The sequence below is a fragment of the Panthera pardus genome, unplaced genomic scaffold (assembly GCF_024362965.1).
Source record: "Panthera pardus isolate Hobbes unplaced genomic scaffold, ASM2436296v1 HiC_scaffold_24, whole genome shotgun sequence".
Classification (NCBI taxonomy): domain Eukaryota; kingdom Metazoa; phylum Chordata; class Mammalia; order Carnivora; family Felidae; genus Panthera; species Panthera pardus.
In genome coordinates this window covers 105443125-105455655 of record NW_026526810.1, presented here as the reverse complement: position 1 = coordinate 105455655, position 12531 = coordinate 105443125, and the positions used below count along the sequence as shown (strand labels likewise).

Sequence of the window (12531 nt, the reverse complement as noted above, 5' to 3'; positions counted from 1 at the left end):
AAAACCCAAAAGATTCCACCAAAAAACTGCTAGAACTGATTGATGAATTCAGCAAAGTGGCAGGATATAAAATCAATGGACAGAAATTCGTTGCATTCCTATACACCAACAATGAAGCAACAGAAAGAGAAATCAAAGAATCGATCCCATTTACAGTTGCACCAAAAACCATAAAATACCTAGGAATAAATCTAACCAAAGAGGTGAAAAATCTATACACTGAAAACGACAGAAAGCTTATGAAAGAAATTGAAGACAACACAAAAAAATGGAAAAAGATTCCATGCTCCTGGATAGGAAGAAAAAATATTGTTAAAATGTCGATACTACCCAAAGCAATCTACATATTCAACACAATCCCTATCAAAATAACGCCAGCATTCTTCACAAAGCTAGAACAAATAATCCTAAAATTTGTATGGAACCAGAAAAGACCCCAAATAGCCAAAGCAATCTTGAAAAAGAAAACCAAAGCAGGAGGCATCACAATCCCGGACTTCAAGCTATACTACAAAGCTGTAATCATCAAGACAGTATGGTACTGGCACAAAAACAGACACTCAGATCAATGGAACAGGATAGAGAACCCAGAAATGGACCCACAAATGTATGGCCAACTAATCTTTGACAAAGCAGGAAAGACTATCCAATGGAATAAAGACAGTCTCTTCAGCAAGTGGTGCTGGGAAAACTGGACAGCGACATGCAGAAGAAAGAACCTGGACCACTTTCTTACACCATACACAAAAATAAACTCAAAATGGATGAAAGACCTAAATGTAAGACAGGAAGCCATCAAAATCCCTGAGGAGAAAGCAGGCAAAAACCTCTTTGACGTTGGCCACAGCAACTTCTTACTCAACACATCTCTGGAGGCAAGGGAAACAAAGGCAAAAGTGAACTATTGGGACCTCATCAAAATAAAAAGCTTCTGTACAGTGAAGGAAACAATCAGCAAAACTAAAAGGCAACCGACAGAATGGGAGAAGATATTTGCAAACGACATATCAGATAAAGGGTTAGTATCCAAAATCTACAAAGAACTTATCAAACTCAACACCCAAAAAACAAATAATCCAGTGAAGAAATGGGCAAAAGATATGAATAGATACTTCTCCAAAGAAGACATCCAGATGGCCAACCAACACATGAAAAAATGCTCAACATCACTCATCATCAGGGAAATACAAATCAAAACCACAATGAGATACCACCTCACCCCTGTCAGAATGGCTAACATTAACAACTCAGGCAACAACAGATGTTGGGGAGGATGCAGAGAAAGAGGATCTCTTGCATTGCTGGTGGGAATGCAAGCTGGTGCAGCCACTCTGGAAAACAGTATGGTGGTTTCTCAAAAAACTAAAAATAGAACTACCCTATGACCCAGCAATTGCACTACTAGGTATTTATCCAAGTGATACAGGTGTGCTGTTTCGAAGGGGCACATGCACCCTCATGTTTATAGCAGCAGTATCAACAATAGCCAAAGTATGGAAAGATCCCAAATGTCCATTGATGGATGAATGGATAAAGAAGATGTGGTATGTATATACAACGGAGTATTACTCGGCAATCAAAAAGAATGAAATCTTGCCATTTGCAACTATGTGGATGGAACTAGAGGATATTATGCTAAGGGAAATTAGTCAGAGAAAGACAAATATCATATGACTTCACTCATATGAGGACTTTAAGACACAGAAAAGATGAACATAAGGGAAGGGAAGCAAAAATAATATAAAAACAGAGAGGGGGACAAAACATAAGAGACTTAAATATGGAGAACAAACAGAGGGTTACTGCAGGGGTTGTGGGAAGGGGGGATGGGCTAAATGGGTAAGGGGCATGAAGGAATCTACTCCTGAAATCATTGTTGCACTATATGCTAACTAATTTGGATGTAAATTAAAAAAATAAAATAACAGAAAAAAGAAAGATACAACCTAAATATCCATCATTTCTGACCTACTAGTTATTATTATGATTTATCTAGAAAATCAAGTATGCAGACATTAAAATTTGTTGGAGGATTATGTTTCCTGACATGGAAAAATAGTCATTTCTTAATGTCGAGTGAAATAATTTCTACAAAAGTGTATATAATATGAAGGATTTTATGTAAAACTGTACATATACATAACTACATATATATCTATGTACATAAACGTGAGTGGAAGATGTTTTTCCCAAACATTAACAGTGCTTATCTTTGGATGTAGAAATTTGGTGTAATGGTTTTAGTCTCTGCCTTGTTATTTTCCATATTATGTGAATGTTTTACAAGGAGTATGAATCATTTTTCTAATAAAGCTTTTAAAATGTTTTTAAAGTATTGATCTCATCAGTAATGCAGAAAGCTGAGATTCAGGGAAGTTGACAACTAACTCAATAAAGCCACAGTCTGCCAGTCAATGGGCCAGAATGTGTCCTCATATCTTCCCATCCCTCAAGTTTTATACCAACCCCTTGAGTCACTGCCTTGAACTGGTAAAAGCCCTGAGGGAATATATAGCAAGTGGACACCTGGAGAGTTGGGGATCAATGTTCAGATCAGAGGGGACTCACATGCTTTTGATGTTGCCTGGATCCCCATTACCTCTTCAGAGCAATTAAGCTATGACCACAATAGCATTACTGGATTCCTATTACACACTATGTTCTCGTGGTCTGGCAGTCATCCAGGTCTTCAAGGAGCAGACACAAGTCTGGGTACAGAGTTAACTTGGACCTAGTTCTAATCCAAGCCCATTTACATCCTGCAAGGGAAATGATGTATTTAAGCCATGTTCTCCACTTGAGGAAAGAAAGGACATGTGGCTAGTTGGAAGTCATCCAGAGGACTAACTTCATGAGGTTCTGGGTGGGAGCAACATGGTGAATGATTTCAAGGAGAAAGTCCCTCTTCCTTCTCTCCACCACTTCTTACTCTTCCACACTTACCCATGTTCATCCACACTCCTTAACTGCAGTACCAGAGACCCTCAGACCCTTCCTTTGACCTTCTTTGATTTCTGAGACATCATCCAACTCCATTTAGCCTGGTGGTCAAGTAGTAGTTATGCCAGGGAGTGGGACCCACCGGGCACAGTGTCTTCCTAGAACAAGAATTTGGATTTAGATAGTAAAAGCTCAGAGATAGGCTACAGTATTAATTTCCCATCATACGAGCACCCATAAAGTCATGTACTGGGTTAAGATAAGGCCTCTGAGCAACTAGTTCCCTTCTCAGCCTACGTGTTCTTTTTTTTTTTTTTTTTTAATTTTTTTAATGTTTATTTATTTTTGAGACAGAGAGAGACAGAGCATGAAGGGGGGGGGGGTGGTCAGAGAGAGGGAGACACAGAATCTGAAGCAGGCTCCAGGCTCTGAGCTGTCAGCACAGAGCCCAATGTGGGGCTCGAACTCACAGACTGCAAGATCATGACCTGAGCCGAAGTCTGATGCCTAACTGACTGAACCACCCAGGCACCCCTCAGCCTATGTGTTCTGATTGCGGACATGCAGTTCCAGACAAAGCACTCAGCAATTCTGTATTCTTCCTTTTTTTCATTGGAAACCCCACTCTTCTTCCCTCCCTGTCCCTAGACCCTACTATTGTATTCCCTGGGGGGCGGTCACAACCCTAGATATCCGACATAACTTCCCACAGATATGAAAAAAAGTCCACCAAAGATGGCATTGCTTCCTTCCCAGATATGTACTTTGCCGAAGGACATAAGAGCAAGCAAATCTTGACCTAAGCTGTGGGCAAGAAAGAGGGGCAAAGAGTCTTTTGACAGAGAGAAGTGTGTAAATTCGCAAATATCAGACAATTTTGAGCCAAAGTCAGAGTTTCCTTTACAGAGTGTGGTAGAGATAAAGGCAGGTTATGGAAACAGCTCCATCATGGAACACAAATAAGCAGAGCCTCCCCAGCATGGGAGGCACAGAATTTAAAGCTAGGAGCATGGGATAATGCTTTGTTCTAGACCATTCTATATTGTTCTTATACCCATATGCATAGGTGTCAGTCTTTTTACCTGTATGACCCTAATCCTTGGCACAGTGCGTGGTACATTAATGGTTGTTGAATTTGAATAACAAGTTCCTTGAAGCCAGGTTCAGTCCTCACAACAGCACAGTGCTTGGGAAGAGAAAACACTAAATACATACTTATTAATTAATTAGCATCTGAGACTAAGAGGATGCCTAATTGAACTAATTCCCCAGGCAACTTCGAGTCCCTGGGATCATCAGCCTCTCAGGCTTACACCACCTTTCCTGAAGATGGCAGAGTCCTCCTAGAAGGGCCAACACAAGAAGGGTAAAAAGAATTGAAACAGGTTTTATCTGACCCTTGGTGGTGCAATCTGCACACCCCACCCCCACCTTCGCCCCACCTCCAAGCTGGGCTGCCTCACAGCCAGCTCCTAAGGCAGAACCTTTTGCCTCAGATCTACAAAAAGAAAATTTTTCCCACTCTAACCCATCCCAGGACCTAGTGGGGCCCAGAATTGGGACTTGGATGACATGTTGTGATAGAAATTCTTAGCCTATTAGTGTTGCCAAGTCCCAAGATATCCTTCTGCAATCACTGTGTCTGGCTGAAGTTTCTCTTTGAACTGATACAGTGATCGGGACAGGCACACAGTGTCCACCCGTGCCCCCGCCCCGGCAGAATGGCTTAGATAGCAGCATAAAAGCTTTTAGTTGCAAAGCCTTCTCATAAGCAGGCTCCCCTTAACAATACCCCTTTGTCCCTCCTCAGACGACTAAGCTCCTTGTATCCTGGCAAAGGGAGGCACGAGGGGAGGTGACCAGCTTGGCGTTTGGTTTCTAATCTCCAGGGCAGAAATTCTTTCCAATTTGCCCAGCACCTGGGCTGACTGCTGAGTCGGAAATGAGAGCAGCTGGGGAGTGGGGGTGGCTCTCTCCATGATTCCAAAGTTTCATAATGAACTCTATCTCATCCCTGCTCCCCCCACCACCCTGCTGCCCCCACCACTAAATTTACAACCTTCACAGTTAAACTCACCACTTAGAAGTATGAAGTAATGTAGTTTCAATGTATGTTCATATTTTCACTTTGATTTCTTTTAGCATTGGCCTTTTCCCCCCTAATTTACTGCTAATCTCATGAAACTGCACTAATTTTCAGGGCTGTCTTAGTGCACACACATTAATGTCTTAATGCTTTATGGATGAATTCACATTATCATAGAATGGTGAGTTCTTCATTTTCAGGCTCAAGGTGTTCATGAATACTGCATAGTCCTTATCTATTGCATTTTCTTTTTGATGAGTAAAAAAGGAGAGGACACGACTTTTAAATATCCCCAAAGTAAGAATACGCCCGTTATTTTGAGAGCTCTGTGAAAGTTCATACCCCTTTCCCACACAGACATATGGATAGCAAAACTTCTGATAAACCTGCAGTCAATTTGACCATTTCCCTGGGGTTTAATGCCTCTTCGCCTTGCTACTGGTACCCCTTTCCCCCCTTCAGAGGCATTTTGTAAACATTCAAGGACACCCATAACAACCTTTTGCACTTGCTTCCCTTATCACAGTTTACCCACTCCTGAGCAGAGCTCAGAGTTGGGCAAATCCATAAAACACCTGCCTGTTTCCACCTCTATACCAACCCCAGCATGGGCAAGGATTTTATTCAGTAACATATGCCTTCCTGTCCTGGTACTTTCAGAGCTTCCTGCTACTTTCTTGGGGCTGACGTGTTTCTCTCTTCACCTTCTTTCACAGCCAAGAACCCTACAGGGACACTGAGTCAGGTGTAAATTCCTTGTGCAGCCTGCTTCCCCCATGGCATGGACATTTACTGTATGGGGCTGCACAGCAGCCTTTCTCCTCCTCTGGAGAACAGCACTGTCATTTCTCTCTCACTGCTTACCTCTCAGTCATGATGTGGGGTGCTGTTAGAGCTATGTCAGAGTATCCTGCTGGCCCACCCCTGGCCAAGAGGTGGATGCATGACTCAACTTAGGTAAGTGTGGCTCTAACACTTGAGCAGAAGTGATAAAAAAAAAAAGTGAAGTCCAGTGTTTAGGGGCAGAACCCTGAGAAGATTCTCAATTACTTCCTATTACCTGGGCTCCCAAAGCTGTTCTGATTCGAGCCTGTTCTGAGTCTCTGTTCTGAGTCTTCAAATCTGTGTATCATCTGAGCATATCCTTCCAAGAAATTCCTTTTAGACTTAAGATAGCTAAAGTCGGTTTCTGTTGCTTGCAGCCAAAGAATCCTAAATGATGCAGGTTCCCACTCTTTAGTCTCTTTATGACTCTTTCCTTCCTACTTCCAGAAGGGACTGTTACAAAGAGACTCCCCTGTTATCAACCCCCAGATGTTTGTTTTGACCTCCTCTCTTACTGCCAAGACTGTATTTTCTGAGATGAGAACTTTTCTGAAAGACTTCTGTATGCTTGTTAGGGAGGATTGATGGCCTCAGTTTCCTCCAGTTGTCTCTCACCCAGCTTGCTTTCCTGTAAAGCTGGTCCAAATAATTCCAAACCTGAAATTGCTTTTGACTTTGATGCTTCCTCTGCTCCTACTTCACTTATCTTTTTCTTATCCCAGCCTCCGGGATGGATTGGCCTCCAATTTCTACACTAGGCTCCCTCCCAGGTCCTTCCTGATCTGGCTGTGGGCCCAGTCCCCCCACTGAAATCACCCTCTTGAGCCACATCTCTCCTGACTTGTGGTCAGAGGGCATCCCCCAGGGAACCAAGTCTCTCTAACAAGTATGCAGGAGCCTTTCTGGTTCCCCTTGAAAGTCATCAAGGAAATTACTTATAGTGGACAAGAGCAACCACTTTATGGATGGTTTGCTTAGTAGAAGGGCAGAGAAGTTTTTGTCTTTCAGAAAAGATGACTGAGAACCTAACATTATCAAGGCACTTTAGAGACTACAAAGACACTTGAAAGACTCTCTTTTTCCCTACTTCATGGTCAGAGAGAGATGTGCAGAGAATTACTATTAGCTGCCTACTGTGGCAGAGACTTTTAACTATGTATATGTGCCTGACGATATGCTAAATACCTGAATTATCTTACTTAAGCTTACAACAGCCATGGGTTTGGGTAATATTGCCATTTCTATTTTGTAGATGGCTATTTTATAGCCTCAGAAAAGGTTAAATAAGTAGACTTAAGATATCTGGCTAGGATGTGGAGTCCGGACTCCAATCCAGCTTGCTTTGATAAGACAAGAAGGCAAAGGAGAGGCTGGCATCCTTTGCTGTGTGTTAGTGCAGCAGGGTTTGCTCTGTCCCATGGCTCTCCTCCGTGAATCTGTACTTGAATCACTAGAATTACTATTACTGTGCCCACCTTCACCTGGGGGTCACCTCCCCATTCATTCCCACAACACTATGTATGTTTGTATGTCTCAGCATTCTTGGGTGAAAAACCAGGGGACCCACTCATTGCCACAGATGCTATTTTTAGGTCTGCTTCCAGAGCTGATTGCTCTGCCCCGTACGTACCTCATTTTATTTGACATTTTCTAGGTGCAGACGTATGAGACCCTGGATGGAGTGTCAGAAGACCTGAGTTTGACCTGCATTCTGCCTTTACTAGCAATATGGCCTTGACCAAACCATACAATCTCTTTGAGCCTTGGTTTCCTCATTTATAAAATGGGGGTTAGGGGCGCCTGGGTGGCGCAGTCGGTTAAGCGTCCGACTTCAGCCAGGTCACGATCTCGCGGTCCGTGAGTTCGAGCCCCGCGTCAGGCTCTGGGCTGATGGCTCGGAGCCTGGAGCCTGTTTCAGATTCTGTGTCTCCCTCTCTCTCTGCCCCTCCCCCGTTCATGCTCTGTCTCTCTCTGTCCCAAAAATAAATAAAAAAAAATGTTGAAAAAAAAAAAATGGGGGTTAAAATAGCTGCCTTAACCAAAGAAAAAGATATGTTAACTGTAAGGCATTATATGAATTTTTGTTAGGAAGCAATGATTCCTAATTTAGGAATGAGGAAAACCCAGATCATTCAGTTAAATCTATGGGAGAGCTGGACAAAGCAGAGACTGGCTAATGCCAAGTCTTGTGCCTTAGTTCCTTTCCCTCCCTTCTTTTTGATTCTGTAACTGGACTGTGGCTTCTGCATACTATGGCTTCCACACTAAAAATTAAAATATTGATATTATATATGAAAGCATTTTCTTTGATCTCAAAGTTTATTTTTTGTCCCTGATTTTAAAAGAAATGTAAACATTTTTGTGAGCCCTAAAACATTATGGGCACAAGGCACTGCACATACTGTGCTAAATGGGTAAGTCACCCGGAATTCAGATCTTCTGCCTTAACAGCCCATCATGCTTTCTTGTGCAATGCTGCCTCCCAGAGTCAGGGAGGGAACCGAGTCAACTATCAGACACAGATTGAGAAGCAGAGCGGGAGAACTAGGCTTTGGAGGCAAGAGGGCACAGGGAAGGTCCCTCTTCAGTAGGTAAGCTTTGCTGTCAGACTAACTGAAGCCACTTCTTGCCAAGGTGTTCCTGAGAGGGGGCTGTCTCTTGCCTCTCTGATAGTGTTCCAGGGACAGCCTACATGGCTTGCTGTAGCCCTGATCCCTTCTCCCCACTCCCTGCCTTACCCCCTCCCCCCTTCAGAAAACACTTTCCTGTTATCAAAGGTCCACTGCATACTGAGGACAGTACATGCACTATCTCACTGGGTCATCACAACATACTTATGAAGGAGGAAACTAACTTTGGGAAGTCAAGAGCTCTTGCTACTGGCAACACATGGCTTGAGAAATCCAATATAACTCTTTCTGCCTCATCGTACCCCAGTGCTTTCCTTCTGCAAAGTATGACTCAGCCAGCCCAAGAACTAGGTGTGTATGGGATGGCCTTAGAACTCCTTGTCCATACTGCCCACCCCTAGTTGGACGCACCTTTGTTGATCTTTGAATATCCTGGCCAGGGACAGGAAGTTGGTGAAGCAATGGCCTCATTAGGCAATTAGGAGAATAGGATCAGATTAGGTTCAGATAGTAAGAAAGCAACCCAGCTTCTCACCCAGGATGTGGCAAGTCCACTGGATGCACCTCAGTTTCCTTTTCTTCCAAGACTCATTGCTGCCCTGGGCCTGGGAGGACTCTCATCACTGTGGCAGGTGGGAAAACAGGGTTAGGAGGGCTAGGAGAGATCAGGCCTAGGCACACCTAAGGTCTGTGTGAGTATGAGAAAAAGACACTGGCCCCCTTAGGATAGACTGTTTACAAAAGGACAGCTCCAGGGGGCATTACCTATAATTTTTTTTAAATGTCCTTTCCTCTTGGCTGCCATACCCAGTGCCAGAACTGAGGCTTGGAGTTGGCATAGGGGTTCAATTACATTCCTACTCCTGCTCAGTCTTTCTGCGGGACCTGGGACTTGTCTGAAGGGCCTGTCTCACATCAGGGCCCTCTCACCCACTTCCCAAGATCCATATCCAGAATCTCCAGGCTTTCCAGATGACATCCATTATTTTCCACCGTCCAAGAGAAGAATCTAGAGTGACCTCAGAAAGAACATCCTGTGTTTAATCTTTTCAGTATAGATCAAATTGTGGGTCTTGGAGCTTCCGGCCCTGCCTTAGGCAAATTCCTTAATTTCCACAGGCCTCAGTTTCTTCATCTTGAGAATGGGGATGATAAAAATGACCTTGCAGGGCTGATTCAACGAATGGATAGCGCGCAGCACAATGCCAACACAGAGTAGGTCTGCAACACCACGTGGTCCGTGGCGCCCAGCTGGCCAAGACCTGCAGGATCCCCACAGGGGGTGTCGCACGCGCCGTCCCCACAACTCCTACAGGCTAGGAGGTGAGGGTCCCGAGTTAGTCCTCTCCGCCGGACTCCTGTGGACACCTCGGATGCAGGCGGGGTGGCAGGGGCCGGGAGGGCCGAGCAGCTCTGCACTGCAGCCACCTGCGCCACGGCCTCGGCCGATGGCGCGCTTCCAGGCGCCCAGGGTGCGGCCGACTCCTGGCTGCGGGAGGCGGCGGGGTCGGCGGGGCAGCGGACCCAGCGGGCTAACAGGCGAGCAAGGAGTTAAGCGGGGCCGGAGGCAGCGCGCCTGTCAGACGCGAGCATGTGCAGTTTGCACAGCATCCGTACTATGGGTGAGTGCCGCCGCCGCCGCCGCCGCCGCCGCCGCCGCCGGGGGCTCCGTTCGGCCCGGGCAGCGGCGGCTGCAGCCCCCCGGGCCCCGCGCCGCTACGGCGGGCGCCGGCATACAATGCGGGAGTAGGCGCGGCGCGGAAGGGCCGGCGGCGTGGGGGAGGCACCGCCGGCAACTCGACGCGGGGGGAGCCCGAGCTCCGGGCGTGGGGGCGGGGAGCGGCGGCGCAGGAGAGCGCCCCGAGTCCCGGCGCGGGAGGAGGAGCGGGAGCGAGCCCGGGAGACGGCGCTCCTGGCCGCACCTGCACCCGGCGGGCGGCCGGCCCTGCCCTGCCCTTGCCCGCAGCTTCGGCCCCGCACCGGTAGGTGCCCCCGAAGCCCGCGGAGAGGCCTTTCTGCCGCCCGTTGAGGTGGCCGCGCGGGGCTCCAGCGCCGAGTGCGGGGGGCCCGGGGATGGTGCGGTGATGGGAAGACCGGGCGACCGGGCTGGGGGTGCTGCCGGATCCTGCTTCCTCTTTGCTTTCGGTTTCGAAGCGTCTGCCCCGGCTCGAGAGCGAGCCGCAGATCGGAAGGTGCGCCCGGGCTTGGATTCCCTGCGGGGGATGGGCGCACAAGGGGGCGTGTTGGGGAAGGGGTGCACGTTGGCAACTTTCCCCGCCTGAAACAAAGGGGTATCGGGGATGTGCGAGGGGAAGGAGGCAGCCGGGGATGTCTGGCCCCGGAAGGTTGATATCCCCCTTCCTCCGGGAGGAGAGCACCTCCGAGGCCGCCTCGGGAGTGCAGAGGGGGCGCCAGTTTGAGTGGAAGCTAGGAAGCCAGGGCATAGGAGTGGGAATCACCGACCCTCCTGAATCTGAGGCTAAGGACTTTGCTGAAAGGGATGGAACCGTGCCTAGATAACCCTGCCGCCTCCTCCCGGGGGTGAATGGAAAAACTGGGTGATGGTGGACTGCACACCTAGGTGTCCTCCCTTCTCCGAGTCAGTGCCCTGGGGCCCCCAGCCCAGCCCCCTGGCCGCCAGCTCTCCGTTTGCCCTTTCTGATTTCCAGTCCTTGGTGGGAAATGCAGGATTGAGATGGGGACCATTACAGCCCTGTTCATGGCAAGGGCAGGGAGACATTGGCCTCTTTCCCAGGTGTCTTCTTTTCCCTCTTTCTGTGCCCAGTCAGAAGCTGACCCCCTTTCCTTCCTTCCTGGGACTTTTTCCGAGGTTTCCTCGGAGATATGTGTAGTTGCCTCAGGTACAGAGTTTAGGGTGGCAGGTTGTTCTGATACTGCTTCAAACCCTCCCTGGAGAGAGAGAACAGGGCCCCAGAGAGCCGTGCCAATGTAACCTTGGGGGCTCTGCTTGCCAATTCTCATGTGTTTTGAGCACCTACTAACAAATGGGCTGTTAACAATGGTCTTCAGACTTTGATCATCAGGAGGCCTGGGTTTCCCTCTTTGCTATAACCAGGAAGAGGGGTGAAGGTGAGGGCTGAATGGCTTCCCCTGAGGGTGGTATACTGTGTTTCTCTCTGTAGAACAAATGGGCCAGGATCCAGATCCCTGGTCCCTGACCTTGTGTCTCAAGGAATGAGGTGTCTCCAGCCCCATGCTGGTTTGCATATGACCACTGGCTTCCATGTGTGACAGGACTGCCCCTTGCCTTTCTTCCTCTTAGAAAGGACAGACCTTTGAGAGTCGAATTTTCCCCCTGGTTGCAAGGCAGTGCTACATCTGCTTGCCTGTGGAGACAGAAGGCACTGGGGGGTGGGGGTGAGGGTGGGGGCTGGACTGTTGGGTGACTCTTGCTTGCTCCTGTAAATGGGCTAATGATACAAGTATTTGGGTCAGGGTGGGCCGTGTTACTCTAGAGACGTGGAGGGGTGGGCTGGGATGAGGTTTGGCCTTCCACCCCAAGGCTTGGTATTTGGGGAGAGAGATGGGTAACTGGGAGACAACAGGTCCTTGGAGGCCAGATGACGAGCTGATTTAGTGTTGACTTTGGCCACTCAAAGGCACTGGAGTAAGGGAGGTTGCAAGACCAGTAAGGGGTAGCAGGAGAAAATGAAGTCCTCTGAACCATAGATCTGTGGCCCTGGAAGTTATGGCTGAAGTCAGGTGCAGGTGCTAGACCAGAGAACACCACCGGCCCACTTGTAGGGACCTTTCTTCTCTAAATGGGCAGGGTTGATTATTGCTTAGCCCCCTACTGGGTTTATCCCAAGCTATTTGTTCAGAGCTGAGAGTAATGATATGGAGGCCTGACCTCCCCACCCCCAGTGGTGAGAGAAGGGCTTTTCCATGGTGTTCCTCAGATGTACTGACAGTAAGATGGGAAAATGATACTCCCCTGACTCCCTCTCTTAAGGCGATGAGGTATGAAGTTTTACAATTTGTAAAGTGATTTAAGAGCCTTGGGTCCTTGAAAGATGCTAAATGAATTAG

At 47.5% G+C, this 12531-nt stretch overlaps 1 protein-coding gene across 7 annotated transcripts in view; it reads left to right on the top strand.

The window, feature by feature from the left end:
• Positions 1-9779: 9779 nt before the first annotated feature.
• TMEM229B (transmembrane protein 229B) overlaps positions 9780-12531 on the top strand; it is a 38885-nt gene continuing 36133 nt past the window's right edge. For 4 of the 7 annotated variants that reach the window (XM_019451491.2, XM_019451492.2, XM_019451488.2 and 1 more), the window contains exon 1: positions 10350-10463. The gene's annotated coding sequence lies outside the window, so the exon portion shown is untranslated. Of the gene's footprint in view, positions 9805-9974; positions 10104-10349; positions 10464-10559; positions 10674-12531 lie in introns of those variants that run through there. The other 3 variants (XM_053889522.1, XM_053889520.1, XM_053889518.1) reach the window with 3 other exon arrangements.